Genomic DNA, 17,795 nt, shown 5'->3' on the forward strand with positions numbered 1-17,795 from the left:
AGCTTTACTGCACTGAAGTCACCCTGAAAAGACATCAGCTTCCATCCGCACAGTCATTGCCCCCTGGTCTCTAATGAGAGTTTGCCCAGTTAAAGTTGCAACATTGGGTTTAACGTGAGAGATCTTGACTTTCAGCCTGTAACTTTTGAAAAGGGTCGATGTACTTAGGGCTTCCTGCTACAAAGTAAGAGTCAAGGACCCTCTTCCGCAAAGAGGAGCTGGCCTTAGTGGGAAATGGAGAATGAGCTCCTTTAAATCATCGCTCTGTCACCAATCATTAAGAAAACTTTCCAAGAACATACATGTATCGTGTCTCCAGGAGGGCTGGGATTTGTGCAAGGTTCTGAGTAACATGCTACCACAGGAAGGTGGAGGTCCTGCTCAGCCCTAGAGACAGACACACACATGCAAACACACACACAGAAACCTTAGACACACAACTGGTAGTGTCGAGCCAAAGACTTAGCAGTATGAGGAGGGCACTGAACCCACCCATGCTCCAAAGAAGGAGAGGCCTTTCCCTGATCCACACGTGCATTCTCCCTCCTTCTCCCCCAAACCTGCCTCCTCCTCAAGCCCACGCATTATTACATAGAATACGATTAGGCAGCGCTCTCAGGTTACAGAATTGTCAACGATGCTCTCGTTAAAACAACAGCACAGTCAAACAGACAGCATGCTAGCATGTGAAATGCGATCAGTTCTTTCAGACACGGCTCATGATGAATGGAGCCACACAAGGACGACTGCAGCTATGCTGCGCCCCGAGCCGAACTGGGAGAATGGCTACCTACCAAAGTGCTGCACACTCTCATTTCACCCTCAGAGGCAGAAAAGAGGACTGCAAAGGACTCACGGGTCTCCCATGCTCTCCGCAAAGGACTCCCATTCCTCCTGCGGACCAAAGGTAACAACAAAAGCAGCTTTTTATTTGTAGAGCACACAACTTTTGGAAAATACACAGCTAAAACTGTCCCCGCTTTAAGTGCTGTAAAGCACTTAAAGATAAGTGCATAGATGATGAAGTTCGAATGGGGGAACTGTGTCCACTTGCGTTGAGCATTCTTTCAGTGAGAAAGGATTTGGTTACATTTTGACTCTTTAGCACTGATTCTCATTCTTGTCAATCAACTGTGAAATTTCTGTGTTAATTTCTAGCAGAGGTAATAGAGTTAGTCCAAAATCATAGGTGTATATAAGTCCAGGTGGACAAGTATGCCCAGAATCCCAGGCACTGAGCTGAAAAGGGGATCATTTCCCAGTGGTCCTCACGTCCCACAGAAACCCCTGTGCAAAAGTCGAGAAACAGATACAGAAAGTGACTGGCCTAAGGCTTGTCACTTGAACGTGAGTGGCTGAATGGGTGGCGGATGTTTGGAAATGAAATCCAAATCCCCTGACCTCTAATTTCAGAGGGTGCAGTGCCTCCCCAGTGCCCGATTTTAGAGTTAAACGTCTTAGCAAGAGCTTTACTGCACTGAAGTCACCCTGAAAAGACATCAGCTTCCATCCGCACAGTCATTGCCCCCTGGTCTCTAATGAGAGTTTGCCCAGTTAAAGTTGCAACATTGGGTTTAACGTGAGAGATCTTGACTTTCAGCCTGTAACTTTTGAAAAGGGTCGATGTACTTAGGGCTTCCTGCTACAAAGTAAGAGTCAAGGACCCTCTTCCGCAAAGAGGAGCTGGCCTTAGTGGGAAATGGAGAATGAGCTCCTTTAAATCACCGCTCTGTCACCAATCATTAAGAAAACTTTCCAAGAACATACATGTATCGTGTCTCCAGGAGGGCTGGGATTTGTGCAAGGTTCTGAGTAACATGCTACCACAGGAAGGTGGAGGTCCTGCTCAGCCCTAGAGACAGACACACACATGCAAACACACACACAGAAACCTTAGACACACAACTGGTAGTGTCGAGCCAAAGACTTAGCAGTATGAGGAGGGCACTGAACCCACCCATGCTCCAAAGAAGGAGAGGCCTTTCCCTGATCCACACGTGCATTCTCCCTCCTTCTCCCCCAAACCTGCCTCCTCCTCAAGCCCACGCATTATTACATAGAATACGATTAGGCAGCGCTCTCAGGTTACAGAATTGTCAACGATGCTCTCGTTAAAACAACAGCACAGTCAAACAGACAGCATGCTAGCATGTGAAATGCGATCAGTTCTTTCAGACACGGCTCATGATGAATGGAGCCACACAAGGACGACTGCAGCTATGCTGCGCCCCGAGCCGAACTGGGAGAATGGCTACCTACCAAAGTGCTGCACACTCTCATTTCACCCTCAGAGGCAGAAAAGAGGCGTGCAAAGGACTCACGGGTCTCCCATGCTCTCCGCAAAGGACTCCCATTCCTCCTGCGGACCAAAGGTAACAACAAAAGCAGCTTTTTATTTGTAGAGCACACAACTTTTGGAAAATACACAGCTAAAACTGTCCCCGCTTTAAGTGCTTTACAGCACTTAAAGCGGGGACAGTTTTAGCTGTGTAATTTGAAAAACTTGCCTCTAAGTGCATAGATGATGAAGTTCGAATGGGGGAACTGTGTCCACTTGCGTTGCGCATTCTTTCAGTGAGAAAGGATTTGGTTACATTTTGACTCTTTAGCACTGATTCTCATTCTTGTCAATCAACTGTGAAATTTCTGTGTTAATTTCTAGCAGAGGTAATAGAGTTAGTCCAAAATCATAGGTGTATATAAGTCCAGGTGGACAAGTATGCCCAGAATCCCAGGCACTGAGCTGAAAAGGGGATCATTTCCCAGTGGGCCTCACGTCCCACAGAAACCGCTGTGCAAAAGTCGAGAAACAGATACAGAAAGTGACTGGCCTAAGGCTTGTCACTTGAATGTGAGTGGCTGAATGAGTGGCGGATGGTTTTAAATGAAATCCAAATCCCCTGAACTCTAATTTCAGAGGGTGCAGTGCCTCCCCAATGCCCGATTTTAGAGTTAAACGTCTTAGCAAGAGCTTTACTGCACTGAAGTCACCCTGAAAAGACATTAGCTTCCATCCGCACAGTCATTGTCCCCTGGTCTCTAATGAGAGTTTGCCCAGTTTAAGTTGCAACACTGGGTTTAACGTGAGAGATCTTGACTTTCAGCCTGTAACTTTTGAAAAGGGTCGATGTACTTAGGGCTTCCTGCTACAAAGTAAGAGTCAAGGACCCTCTTCCGCAAAGAGGAGCTGGCCTTAGTGGGAAATGGAGAATGAGCTCCTTTAAATCACCGCTCTGTCACCAATCATTAAGAAAACTTTCCAAGAACATACATGTATCGTGTCTCCAGGAGGGCTGGGATTTGTGCAAGGTTCTGAGTAACATGCTACCACAGGAAGGTGGAGGTCCTGCTCAGCCCTAGAGACAGACACACACATGCAAACACACACACAGAAACCTTAGACACACAACTGGTAGTGTCGAGCCAAAGACTTAGCAGTATGAGGAGGGCACTGAACCCACCCATGCTCCAAAGAAGGAGAGGCCTTTCCCTGATCCACACGTGCATTCTCCCTCCTTCTCCCCCAAACCTGCCTCCTCCTCAAGCCCACGCATTATTACATAGAATACGATTAGGCAGCACTCTCAGGTTACAGAATTGTCAACGATGCTCTCGTTAAAACAACAGCACAGTCAAACAGACAGCATGCTAGCATGTGAAATGCGATCAGTTCTTTCAGACACGGCTCATGATGAATGGAGCCACACAAGGACGACTGCAGCTATGCTGCGCCCCGAGCCGAACTGGGAGAATGGCTACCTACCAAAGTGCTGCACACTCTCATTTCACCCTCAGAGGCAGAAAAGAGGACTGCAAAGGACTCACGGGTCTCCCATGCTCTCCGCAAAGGACTCCCATTCCTCCTGCGGACCAAAGGTAACAACAAAAGCAGCTTTTTATTTGTAGAGCACACAACTTTTGGAAAATACACAGCTAAAACTGTCCCCGCTTTAAGTGCTTTACAGCACTTAAAGCGGGGACAGTTTTAGCTGTGTAATTTGAAAAACTTGCCTCTAAGTGCATAGATGATGAAGTTCGAATGGGGGAACTGTGTCCACTTGCGTTGCGCATTCTTTCAGTGAGAAAGGATTTGGTTACATTTTGACTCTTTAGCACTGATTCTCATTCTTGTCAATCAACTGTGAAATTTCTGTGTTAATTTCTAGCAGAGGTAATAGAGTTAGTCCAAAATCATAGGTGTATATAAGTCCAGGTGGACAAGTATGCCCAGAATCCCAGGCACTGAGCTGAAAAGGGGATCATTTCCCAGTGGGCCTCACGTCCCACAGAAACCACTGTGCAAAAGTCGAGAAACAGATACAGAAAGTGACTGGCCTAAGGCTTGTCACTTGAATGTGAGTGGCTGAATGAGTGGCGGATGGTTGGAAATGAAATCCAAATCCCCTGACCTCTAACTTCAGAGGGTGCAGTGCCTCACCAATGACCGATTTTAGAGTTAAACGTCTTAGCAAGAGCTTTACTGCACTGAAGTCACCCTGAAAAGACATTAGCTTCCATCCTCACTGTCATTGTCCCCTGGTCTCTAATGAGAGTTTGCCCAGTTAAAGTTGCAACATTGGGTTTAACGTGAGAGATCTTGACTTTCAGCCTGTAACTTTTGAAAAGGGTCGATGTACTTAGGGCTTCCTGCTACAAAGTAAGAGTCAAGGACCCTCTTCCGCAAAGAGGAGCTGGCCTTAGTGGGAAATGGAGAATGAGCTCCTTTAAATCACCGCTCTGTCACCAATCATTAAGAAAACTTTCCAAGAACATACATGTATCGTGTCTCCAGAAGGGCTGGGATTTGTGCAAGGTTCTGAGTAACATGCTACCACAGGAAGGTGGAGGTCCTGCTCAGCCCTAGAGACAGACACACACATGCAAACACACACACAGAAACCTTAGACACACAACTGGTAGTGTCGAGCCAAAGACTTAGCAGTATGAGGAGGGCACTGAACCAACCCATGCTCCAAAGAAGGAGAGGCCTTTCCCTGATCCACACGTGCATTCTCCCTCCTTCTCCCCCAAACCTGCCTCCTCCTCAAGCCCACGCATTATTACATAGAATACGATTAGGCAGCGCTCTCAGGTTACAGAATTGTCAACGATGCTCTCGTTAAAACAACAGCACAGTCAAACAGACAGCATGCTAGCATGTGAAATGCGATCAGTTCTTTCAGACACGGCTCATGATGAATGGAGCCACAGAAGGAGGACTGCAGCTATGCTGCGCCCCGAGCCGAACTGGGAGAATGGCTACCTACCAAAGTGCTGCACACTCTCATTTCACCCTCAGAGGCAGAAAAGAGGCGTGCAAAGGACTCACCCGTCTCCCATGCCCTCCGCAAAGGACTCCCATTCCTCCTGCGGACCAAAGGTAACAACAAAAGCAGCTTTTTATTTGTAGAGCACACAACTTTTGGAAAATACACAGCTAAAACTGTCCCCACTTTAAGTGCTTTACAGCACTTAAAGCGGGGACAGTTTTAGCTGTGTAATTTGAAAAACTTGCCTCTAAGTGCATAGATGATGAAGTTCGAATGGGGGAACTGTGTCCACTTGCGTTGAGCATTCTTTCAGTGAGAAAGGATTTGGTTACATTTTGACTCTTTAGCACTGATTCTCATTCTTGTCAATCAACTGTGAAATTTCTGTGTTAATTTCTAGCAGAGGTAATAGAGTTAGTCCAAAATCATAGGTGTATATAAGTCCAGGTGGACAAGTATGCCCAGAATCCCAGGCACTGAGCTGAAAAGGGGATCATTTCCCAGTGGGCCTCACGTCCCACAGAAACCGCTGTGCAAAAGTCGAGAAACAGATACAGAAAGTGACTGGCCTAAGGCTTGTCACTTGAATGTGAGTGGCTGAATGAGTGGCGGATGGTTGGAAATGAAATCCAAATCCCCTGACCTCTAACTTCAGAGGGTGCAGTGCCTCCCCAATGCCCGATTTTAGAGTTAAACGTCTTAGCAAGAGCTTTACTGCACTGAAGTCACCCTGAAAAGACATTAGCTTCCATCCGCACAGTCATTGCCCCCTGGTCTCTAATGAGAGTTTGCCCAGTTAAAGTTGCAACATTGGGTTTAACGTGAGAGATCTTGACTTTCAGCCTGTAACTTTTGGAAAGGGTCGATGTACTTAGGGCTTCCTGCTACAAAGTAAGAGTCAAGGACCCTCTTCCGCAAAGAGGAGCTGGCCTTAGTGGGAAATGGAGAATGAGCTCCTTTAAATCACCGCTCTGTCACCAATCATTAAGAAAACTTTCCAAGAACATACATGTATCGTGTCTCCAGGAGGGCTGGGTTTTGTGCAAGGTTCTGAGTAACATGCTACCACAGGAAGGTGGAGGTCCTGCTCAGTCCTAGAGACAGACACACACATGCAAACACACACACAGAAACCTTAGACACACAACTGGTAGTGTCGAGCCAAAGACTTAGCAGTATGAGGAGGGCACTGAACCCACCCATGCTCCAAAGAAGGAGAGGCCTTTCCCTGATCCACACGTGCATTCTCCCTCCTTCTCCCCCAAACCTGCCTCCTCCTCAAGCCCACACATTATTACATAGAATACGATTAGGCAGCGCTCTCAGGTTACAGAATTGTCAACGATGCTCTCGTTAAAACAACAGCACAGTCAAACAGACAGCATGCTAGCATGTGAAATGCGATCAGTTCTTTCAGACACGGCTCATGATGAATGGAGCCACACAAGGAGGACTGCAGCTATGCTGCGCCCCGAGCCGAACTGGGAGAATGGCTACCTACCAAAGTGCTGCACACTCTCATTTCACCCTCAGAGGCAGAAAAGAGGCCTGCAAAGGACTCACGGGTCTCCCATGCTCTCCGCAAAGGACTCCCATTCCTCCTGCGGACAAAAGGTAACAACAAAAGCAGCTTTTTATTTGTAGAGCACACAACTTTTGGAAAATACACAGCTAAAACTGTCCCCGCTTTAAGTGCTTTACAGCACTTAAAGCGGGGACAGTTTTAGCTGTGTAATTTGAAAAACTTGCCTCTAAGTGCATAGATGATGAAGTTCGAATGGGGGAACTGTGTCCACTTGCGTTGCGCATTCTTTCAGTGAGAAAGGATTTGGTTACATTTTGACTCTTTAGCACTGATTCTCATTCTTGTCAATCAACTGTGAAATTTCTGTGTTAATTTCTAGCAGAGGTAATAGAGTTAGTCCAAAATCATAGGTGTATATAAGTCCAGGTGGACAAGTATGCCCAGAATCCCAGGCACTGAGCTGAAAAGGGGATCATTTCCCAGTGGGCCTCACGTCCCACAGAAACCCCTGTGCAAAAGTCGAGAAACAGATACAGAAAGTGACTGGCCTAAGGCTTGTCACTTGAACGTGAGTGGCTGAATGGGTGGCGGATGTTTGGAAATGAAATCCAAATCCCCTGACCTCTAATTTCAGAGGGTGCAGTGCCTCCCCAGTGCCCGATTTTAGAGTTAAACGTCTTAGCAAGAGCTTTACTGCACTGAAGTCACCCTGAAAAGACATCAGCTTCCATCCGCACAGTCATTGCCCCCTGGTCTCTAATGAGAGTTTGCCCAGTTAAAGTTGCAACATTGGGTTTAACGTGAGAGATCTTGACTTTCAGCCTGTAACTTTTGAAAAGGGTCGATGTACTTAGGGCTTCCTGCTACAAAGTAAGAGTCAAGGACCCTCTTCCGCAAAGAGGAGCTGGCCTTAGTGGGAAATGGAGAATGAGCTCCTTTAAATCACCGCTCTGTCACCAATCATTAAGAAAACTTTCCAAGAACATACATGTATCGTGTCTCCAGGAGGGCTGGGATTTGTGCAAGGTTCTGAGTAACATGCTACCACAGGAAGGTGGAGGTCCTGCTCAGCCCTAGAGACAGACACACACATGCAAACACACACACAGAAACCTTAGACACACAACTGGTAGTGTCGAGCCAAAGACTTAGCAGTATGAGGAGGGCACTGAACCCACCCATGCTCCAAAGAAGGAGAGGCCTTTCCCTGATCCACACGTGCATTCTCCCTCCTTCTCCCCCAAACCTGCCTCCTCCTCAAGCCCACGCATTATTACATAGAATACGATTAGGCAGCGCTCTCAGGTTACAGAATTGTCAACGATGCTCTCGTTAAAACAACAGCACAGTCAAACAGACAGCATGCTAGCATGTGAAATGCGATCAGTTCTTTCAGACACGGCTCATGATGAATGGAGCCACACAAGGACGACTGCAGCTATGCTGCGCCCCGAGCCGAACTGGGAGAATGGCTACCTACCAAAGTGCTGCACACTCTCATTTCACCCTCAGAGGCAGAAAAGAGGCGTGCAAAGGACTCACGGGTCTCCCATGCTCTCCGCAAAGGACTCCCATTCCTCCTGCGGACCAAAGGTAACAACAAAAGCAGCTTTTTATTTGTAGAGCACACAACTTTTGGAAAATACACAGCTAAAACTGTCCCCGCTTTAAGTGCTTTACAGCACTTAAAGCGGGGACAGTTTTAGCTGTGTAATTTGAAAAACTTGCCTCTAAGTGCATAGATGATGAAGTTCGAATGGGGGAACTGTGTCCACTTGCGTTGCGCATTCTTTCAGTGAGAAAGGATTTGGTTACATTTTGACTCTTTAGCACTGATTCTCATTCTTGTCAATCAACTGTGAAATTTCTGTGTTAATTTCTAGCAGAGGTAATAGAGTTAGTCCAAAATCATAGGTGTATATAAGTCCAGGTGGACAAGTATGCCCAGAATCCCAGGCACTGAGCTGAAAAGGGGATCATTTCCCAGTGGGCCTCACGTCCCACAGAAACCGCTGTGCAAAAGTCGAGAAACAGATACAGAAAGTGACTGGCCTAAGGCTTGTCACTTGAATGTGAGTGGCTGAATGAGTGGCGGATGGTTTTAAATGAAATCCAAATCCCCTGAACTCTAATTTCAGAGGGTGCAGTGCCTCCCCAATGCCCGATTTTAGAGTTAAACGTCTTAGCAAGAGCTTTACTGCACTGAAGTCACCCTGAAAAGACATTAGCTTCCATCCGCACAGTCATTGTCCCCTGGTCTCTAATGAGAGTTTGCCCAGTTTAAGTTGCAACACTGGGTTTAACGTGAGAGATCTTGACTTTCAGCCTGTAACTTTTGAAAAGGGTCGATGTACTTAGGGCTTCCTGCTACAAAGTAAGAGTCAAGGACCCTCTTCCGCAAAGAGGAGCTGGCCTTAGTGGGAAATGGAGAATGAGCTCCTTTAAATCACCGCTCTGTCACCAATCATTAAGAAAACTTTCCAAGAACATACATGTATCGTGTCTCCAGGAGGGCTGGGATTTGTGCAAGGTTCTGAGTAACATGCTACCACAGGAAGGTGGAGGTCCTGCTCAGCCCTAGAGACAGACACACACATGCAAACACACACACAGAAACCTTAGACACACAACTGGTAGTGTCGAGCCAAAGACTTAGCAGTATGAGGAGGGCACTGAACCCACCCATGCTCCAAAGAAGGAGAGGCCTTTCCCTGATCCACACGTGCATTCTCCCTCCTTCTCCCCCAAACCTGCCTCCTCCTCAAGCCCACGCATTATTACATAGAATACGATTAGGCAGCACTCTCAGGTTACAGAATTGTCAACGATGCTCTCGTTAAAACAACAGCACAGTCAAACAGACAGCATGCTAGCATGTGAAATGCGATCAGTTCTTTCAGACACGGCTCATGATGAATGGAGCCACACAAGGACGACTGCAGCTATGCTGCGCCCCGAGCCGAACTGGGAGAATGGCTACCTACCAAAGTGCTGCACACTCTCATTTCACCCTCAGAGGCAGAAAAGAGGACTGCAAAGGACTCACGGGTCTCCCATGCTCTCCGCAAAGGACTCCCATTCCTCCTGCGGACCAAAGGTAACAACAAAAGCAGCTTTTTATTTGTAGAGCACACAACTTTTGGAAAATACACAGCTAAAACTGTCCCCGCTTTAAGTGCTGTAATTTGAAAAACTTGCCTCTAAGTGCATAGATGATGAAGTTCGAATGGGGGAACTGTGTCCACTTGCGTTGAGCATTCTTTCAGTGAGAAAGGATTTGGTTACATTTTGACTCTTTAGCACTGATTCTCATTCTTGTCAATCAACTGTGAAATTTCTGTGTTAATTTCTAGCAGAGGTAATAGAGTTAGTCCAAAATCATAGGTGTATATAAGTCCAGGTGGACAAGTAGGCCCAGAATCCCAGGCACTGAGCTGAAAAGGGGATCATTTCCCAGTGGGCCTCACGTCCCACAGAAACCGCTGTGCAAAAGTCGAGAAACAGATACAGAAAGTGACTGTCCTAAGGCTTGTCACTTGAATGTGAGTGGCTGAATGAGTGGCGGATGGTTGGAAATGAAATCCAAATCCCCTGACCTCTAACTTCAGAGGGTGCAGTGCCTCACCAATGACCGATTTTAGAGTTAAACGTCTTAGCAAGAGCTTTACTGCACTGAAGTCACCCTGAAAAGACATTAGCTTCCATCCTCACTGTCATTGTCCCCTGGTCTCTAATGAGAGTTTGCCCAGTTAAAGTTGCAACATTGGGTTTAACGTGAGAGATCTTGACTTTCAGCCTGTAACTTTTGAAAAGGGTCGATGTACTTAGGGCTTCCTGCTACAAAGTAAGAGTCAAGGACCCTCTTCCGCAAAGAGGAGCTGGCCTTAGTGGGAAATGGAGAATGAGCTCCTTTAAATCACCGCTCTGTCACCAATCATTAAGAAAACTTTCCAAGAACATACATGTATCGTGTCTCCAGAAGGGCTGGGATTTGTGCAAGGTTCTGAGTAACATGCTACCACAGGAAGGTGGAGGTCCTGCTCAGCCCTAGAGACAGACACACACATGCAAACACACACACAGAAACCTTAGACACACAACTGGTAGTGTCGAGCCAAAGACTTAGCAGTATGAGGAGGGCACTGAACCAACCCATGCTCCAAAGAAGGAGAGGCCTTTCCCTGATCCACACGTGCATTCTCCCTCCTTCTCCCCCAAACCTGCCTCCTCCTCAAGCCCACGCATTATTACATAGAATACGATTAGGCAGCGCTCTCAGGTTACAGAATTGTCAACGATGCTCTCGTTAAAACAACAGCACAGTCAAACAGACAGCATGCTAGCATGTGAAATGCGATCAGTTCTTTCAGACACGGCTCATGATGAATGGAGCCACAGAAGGAGGACTGCAGCTATGCTGCGCCCCGAGCCGAACTGGGAGAATGGCTACCTACCAAAGTGCTGCACACTCTCATTTCACCCTCAGAGGCAGAAAAGAGGCGTGCAAAGGACTCACCCGTCTCCCATGCCCTCCGCAAAGGACTCCCATTCCTCCTGCGGACCAAAGGTAACAACAAAAGCAGCTTTTTATTTGTAGAGCACACAACTTTTGGAAAATACACAGCTAAAACTGTCCCCACTTTAAGTGCTTTACAGCACTTAAAGCGGGGACAGTTTTAGCTGTGTAATTTGAAAAACTTGCCTCTAAGTGCATAGATGATGAAGTTCGAATGGGGGAACTGTGTCCACTTGCGTTGCGCATTCTTTCAGTGAGAAAGGATTTGGTTACATTTTGACTCTTTAGCACTGATTCTCATTCTTGTCAATCAACTGTGAAATTTCTGTGTTAATTTCTAGCAGAGGTAATAGAGTTAGTCCAAAATCATAGGTGTATATAAGTCCAGGTGGACAAGTATGCCCAGAATCCCAGGCACTGAGCTGAAAAGGGGATCATTTCCCAGTGGGCCTCACGTCCCACAGAAACCGCTGTGCAAAAGTTGAGAAACAGATACAGAAAGTGACTGGCCTAAGGCTTGTCCCTTGAACGTGAGTGGCTGAATGGGTGGCGGATGTTTGGAAATGAAATCCAAATCCCCTGACCTCTAATTTCAGAGTGTGCAGTGCCTCCCCAGTGCCCGATTTTAGAGTTTAACGTCTTAGCAAGAGCTTTACTGCACTGAAGTCACCCTGAAAAGACATCAGCTTCCATCCGCACAGTCATTGCCCCCTGGTCTCTAATGAGAGTTTGCCCAGTTAAAGTTGCAACATTGGGTTTAACGTGAGAGATCTTGACTTTCAGCCTGTAACTTTTGAAAAGGGTCAATGTACTTAGGGCTTCCTGCTACAAAGTAAGAGTCAAGGACCCTCTTCCGCAAAGAGGAGCTGGCCTTAGTGGGAAATGGAGAATGAGCTCCTTTAAATCACCGCTCTGTCACCAATCATTAAGAAAACTTTCCAAGAACATACATGTATCGTGTCTCCAGGAGGGCTGGGATTTGTGCAAGGTTCTGAGTAACATGCTACCACAGGAAGGTGGAGGTCCTGCTCAGCCCTAGAGACAGACACACACATGCAAACACACACACAGAAACCTTAGACACACAACTGGTAGTGTCGAGCCAAAGACTTAGCAGTATGAGGAGGGCACTGAACCCACCCATGCTCCAAAGAAGGAGAGGCCTTTCCCTGATCCACACGTGCATTCTCCCTCCTTCTCCCCCAAACCTGCCTCCTCCTCAAGCCCACGCATTAGTACATAGAATACGATTAGGCAGCACTCTCAGGTTACAGAATTGTCAACGATGCTCTCGTTAAAACAACAGCACAGTCAAACAGACAGCATGCTAGCATGTGAAATGCGATCAGTTCTTTCAGACACGGCTCATGATGAATGGAGCCACACAAGGACGACTGCAGCTATGCTGCGCCCCGAGCCGAACTGGGAGAATGGCTACCTACCAAAGTGCTGCACACTCTCATTTCACCCTCAGAGGCAGAAAAGAGGACTGCAAAGGACTCACGGGTCTCCCATGCTCTCCGCAAAGGACTCCCATTCCTCCTGCGGACCAAAGGTAACAACAAAAGCAGCTTTTTATTTGTAGAGCACACAACTTTTGGAAAATACACAGCTAAAACTGTCCCCGCTTTAAGTGCTGTAAAGCACTTAAAGATAAGTGCATAGATGATGAAGTTCGAATGGGGGAACTGTGTCCACTTGCGTTGAGCATTCTTTCAGTGAGAAAGGATTTGGTTACATTTTGACTCTTTAGCACTGATTCTCATTCTTGTCAATCAACTGTGAAATTTCTGTGTTAATTTCTAGCAGAGGTAATAGAGTTAGTCCAAAATCATAGGTGTATATAAGTCCAGGTGGACAAGTATGCCCAGAATCCCAGGCACTGAGCTGAAAAGGGGATCATTTCCCAGTGGGCCTCACGTCCCACAGAAACCGCTGTGCAAAAGTCGAGAAACAGATACAGAAAGTGACTGGCCTAAGGCTTGTCACTTGAACGTGAGTGGCTGAATGGGTGGCGGATGTTTGGAAATGAAATCCAAATCCCCTGACCTCTAATTTCAGAGGGTGCAGTGCCTCCCCAGTGCCCGATTTTAGAGTTAAACGTCTTAGCAAGAGCTTTACTGCACTGAAGTCACCCTGAAAAGACATCAGCTTCCATCCGCACAGTCATTGTCCCTTGGTCTCTAATGAGAGTTTGCCCAGTTAAAGTTGCAACACTGGGTTTAACGTGAGAGATCTTGACTTTCAGCCTGTAACTTTTGAAAAGGGTCGATGTACTTAGGGCTTCCTGCTACAAAGTAAGAGTCAAGGACCCTCTTCCGCAAAGAGGAGCTGGCCTTAGTGGGAAATGGAGAATGAGCTCCTTTAAATCACCGCTCTGTCACCAATCATTAAGAAAACTTTCCAAGAACATACATGTATCGTGTCTCCAGGAGGGCTGGGATTTGTGCAAGGTTCTGAGTAACATGCTACCACAGGAAGGTGGAGGTCCTGCTCAGCCCTAGAGACAGACACACACATGCAAACACACACACAGAAACCTTAGACACACAACTGGTAGTGTCGAGCCAAAGACTTAGCAGTATGAGGAGGGCACTGAACCCACCCATGCTCCAAAGAAGGAGAGGCCTTTCCCTGATCCACACGTGCATTCTCCCTCCTTCTCCCCCAAACCTGCCTCCTCCTCAAGCCCACGCATTATTACATAGAATACGATTAGGCAGCACTCTCAGGTTACAGAATTGTCAACGATGCTCTCGTTAAAACAACAGCACAGTCAAACAGACAGCATGCTAGCATGTGAAATGCGATCAGTTCTTTCAGACACGGCTCATGATGAATGGAGCCACACAAGGAGGACTGCAGCTATGCTGCGCCCCGAGCCGAACTGGGAGAATGGCTACCTACCAAAGTGCTGCACACTCTCATTTCACCCTCAGAGGCAGAAAAGAGGACTGCAAAGGACTCACGGGTCTCCCATGCTCTCCGCAAAGGACTCCCATTCCTCCTGCGGACCAAAGGTAACAACAAAAGCAGCTTTTTATTTGTAGAGCACACAACTTTTGGAAAATACACAGCTAAAACTGTCCCCACTTTAAGTGCTTTACAGCACTTAAAGCGGGGACAGTTTTAGCTGTGTAATTTGAAAAACTTGCCTCTAAGTGCATAGATGATGAAGTTCGAATGGGGGAACTGTGTCCACTTGCGTTGAGCATTCTTTCAGTGAGAAAGGATTTGGTTACATTTTGACTCTTTAGCACTGATTCTCATTCTTGTCAATCAACTGTGAAATTTCTGTGTTAATTTCTAGCAGAGGTAATAGAGTTAGTCCAAAATCATAGGTGTATATAAGTCCAGGTGGACAAGTATGCCCAGAATCCCAGGCACTGAGCTGAAAAGGGGATCATTTCCCAGTGGGCCTCACGTCCCACAGAAACCGCTGTGCAAAAGTCGAGAAACAGATACAGAAAGTGACTGGCCTAAGGCTTGTCACTTGAACGTGAGTGGCTGAATGGGTGGCGGATGTTTGGAAATGAAATCCAAATCCCCTGACCTCTAATTTCAGAGGGTGCAGTGCCTCCCCAGTGCCCGATTTTAGAGTTAAACGTCTTAGCAAGAGCTTTACTGCACTGAAGTCACCCTGAAAAGACATCAGCTTCCATCCGCACAGTCATTGCCCCCTGGTCTCTAATGAGAGTTTGCCCAGTTAAAGTTGCAACATTGGGTTTAACGTGAGAGATCTTGACTTTCAGCCTGTAACTTTTGAAAAGGGTCGATGTACTTAGGGCTTCCTGCTACAAAGTAAGAGTCAAGGACCCTCTTCCGCAAAGAGGAGCTGGCCTTAGTGGGAAATGGAGAATGAGCTCCTTTAAATCATCGCTCTGTCACCAATCATTAAGAAAACTTTCCAAGAACATACATGTATCGTGTCTCCAGGAGGGCTGGGATTTGTGCAAGGTTCTGAGTAACATGCTACCACAGGAAGGTGGAGGTCCTGCTCAGCCCTAGAGACAGACACACATATGCAAACACACACACAGAAACCTTAGACACACAACTGGTAGTGTCGAGCCAAAGACTTAGCAGTATGAGGAGGGCACTGAACCCACCCATGCTCCAAAGAAGGAGAGGCCTTTCCCTGATCCACACGTGCATTCTCCCTCCTTCTCCCCCAAACCTGCCTCCTCCTCAAGCCCACGCATTATTACATAGAATATGATTAGGCAGCGCTCTCAGGTTACAGAATTGTCAACGATGCTCTCGTTAAAACAACAGCACAGTCAAACAGACAGCATGCTAGCATGTGAAATGCGATCAGTTCTTTCAGACACGGCTCATGATGAATGGAGCCACACAAGGAGGACTGCAGCTATGCTGCGCGCCGAGCCGAACTGGGAGAATGGCTACCTACCAAAGTGCTGCACACTCTCATTTCACCCTCAGAGGCAGAAAAGAGGACTGCAAAGGACTCACGGGTCTCCCATGCTCTCCGCAAAGGACTCCCATTCCTCCTGCGGACCAAAGGTAACAACAAAAGCAGCTTTTTATTTCTAGAGCACACAACTTTTGGAAAATACACAGCTAAAACTGTCCCCGCTTTAAGTGCTGTAAAGCACTTAAAGATAAGTGCATAGATGATGAAGTTCGAATGGGGGAACTGTGTCCACTTGCGTTGAGCATTCTTTCAGTGAGAAAGGATTTTGTTACATTTTGACTCTTTAGCACTGATTCTCATTCTTGTCAATCAACTGTGAAATTTCTGTGTTAATTTCTAGCAGAGGTAATAGAGTTAGTCCAAAATCATAGGTGTATATAAGTCCAGGTGGACAAGTATGCCCAGAATCCCAGGCACTGAGCTGAAAAGGGGATCATTTCCCAGTGGGCCTCACGTCCCACAGAAACCGCTGTGCAAAAGTCGAGAAACAGATACAGAAAGTGACTGGCCTAAGGCTTGTCACTTGAACGTGAGTGGCTGAATGGGTGGCGGATGTTTGGAAATGAAATCCAAATCCCCTGACCTCTAATTTCAGAGGGTGCAGTGCCTCCCCAGTGCCCGATTTTAGAGTTAAACGTCTTAGCAAGAGCTTTACTGCACTGAAGTCACCCTGAAAAGACATCAGCTTCCATCCGCACAGTCATTGCCCCCTGGTCTCTAATGAGAGTTTGCCCAGTTAAAGTTGCAACATTGGGTTTAACGTGAGAGATCTTGACTTTCAGCCTGTAACTTTTGAAAAGGGTCGATGTACTTAGGGCTTCCTGCTACAAAGTAAGAGTCAAGGACCCTCTTCCGCAAAGAGGAGCTGGCCTTAGTGGGAAATGGAGAATGAGCTCCTTTAAATCACCGCTCTGTCACCAATCATTAAGAAAACTTTCCAAGAACATACATGTATCGTGTCTCCAGGAGGGCTGGGATTTGTGCAAGGTTCTGAGTAACATGCTACCACAGGAAGGTGGAGGTCCTGCTCAGCCCTAGAGACAGACACACACATGCAAACACACACACAGAAACCTTAGACACACAACTGGTAGTGTCGAGCCAAAGACTTAGCAGTATGAGGAGGGCACTGAACCCACCCATGCTCCAAAGAAGGAGAGGCCTTTCCCTGATCCACACGTGCATTCTCCCTCCTTCTCCCCCAAACCTGCCTCCTCCTCAAGCCCACGCATTAGTACATAGAATACGATTAGGCAGCGCTCTCAGGTTACAGAATTGTCAACGATGCTCTCGTTAAAACAACAGCACAGTCAAACAGACAGCATGCTAGCATGTGAAATGCGATCAGTTCTTTCAGACACGGCTCATGATGAATGGAGCCACACAAGGACGACTGCAGCTATGCTGCGCCCCGAGCCGAACTGGGAGAATGGCTACCTACCAAAGTGCTGCACACTCTCATTTCACCCTCAGAGGCAGAAAAGAGGCGTGCAAAGGACTCACGGGTCTCCCATGCTCTCCGCAAAGGACTCCCATTCCTCCTGCGGACCAAAGGTAACAACAAAAGCAGCTTTTTATTTGTAGAGCACACAACTTTTGGAAAATACACAGCTAAAACTGTCCCCGCTTTAAGTGCTTTACAGCACTTAAAGCGGGGACAGTTTTAGCTGTGTAATTTGAAAAACTTGCCTCTAAGTGCATAGATGATGAAGTTCGAATGGGGGAACTGTGTCCACTTGCGTTGCGCATTCTTTCAGTGAGAAAGGATTTGGTTACATTTTGACTCTTTAGCACTGATTCTCATTCTTGTCAATCAACTGTGAAATTTCTGTGTTAATTTCTAGCAGAGGTAATAGAGTTAGTCCAAAATCATAGGTGTATATAAGTCCAGGTGGACAAGTATGCCCAGAATCCCAGGCACTGAGCTGAAAAGGGGATCATTTCCCAGTGGGCCTCACGTCCCACAGAAACCGCTGTGCAAAAGTCGAGAAACAGATACAGAAAGTGACTGGCCTAAGGCTTGTCACTTGAATGTGAGTGGCTGAATGA

This window comes from Aotus nancymaae, unplaced genomic scaffold (genome assembly GCF_030222135.1).
Source record: "Aotus nancymaae isolate 86718 unplaced genomic scaffold, 86718_ANA_hifiasm-v0.15.2.pri h1tg000062l, whole genome shotgun sequence".
Taxonomy (NCBI): Eukaryota; Metazoa; Chordata; class Mammalia; order Primates; family Aotidae; genus Aotus; species Aotus nancymaae.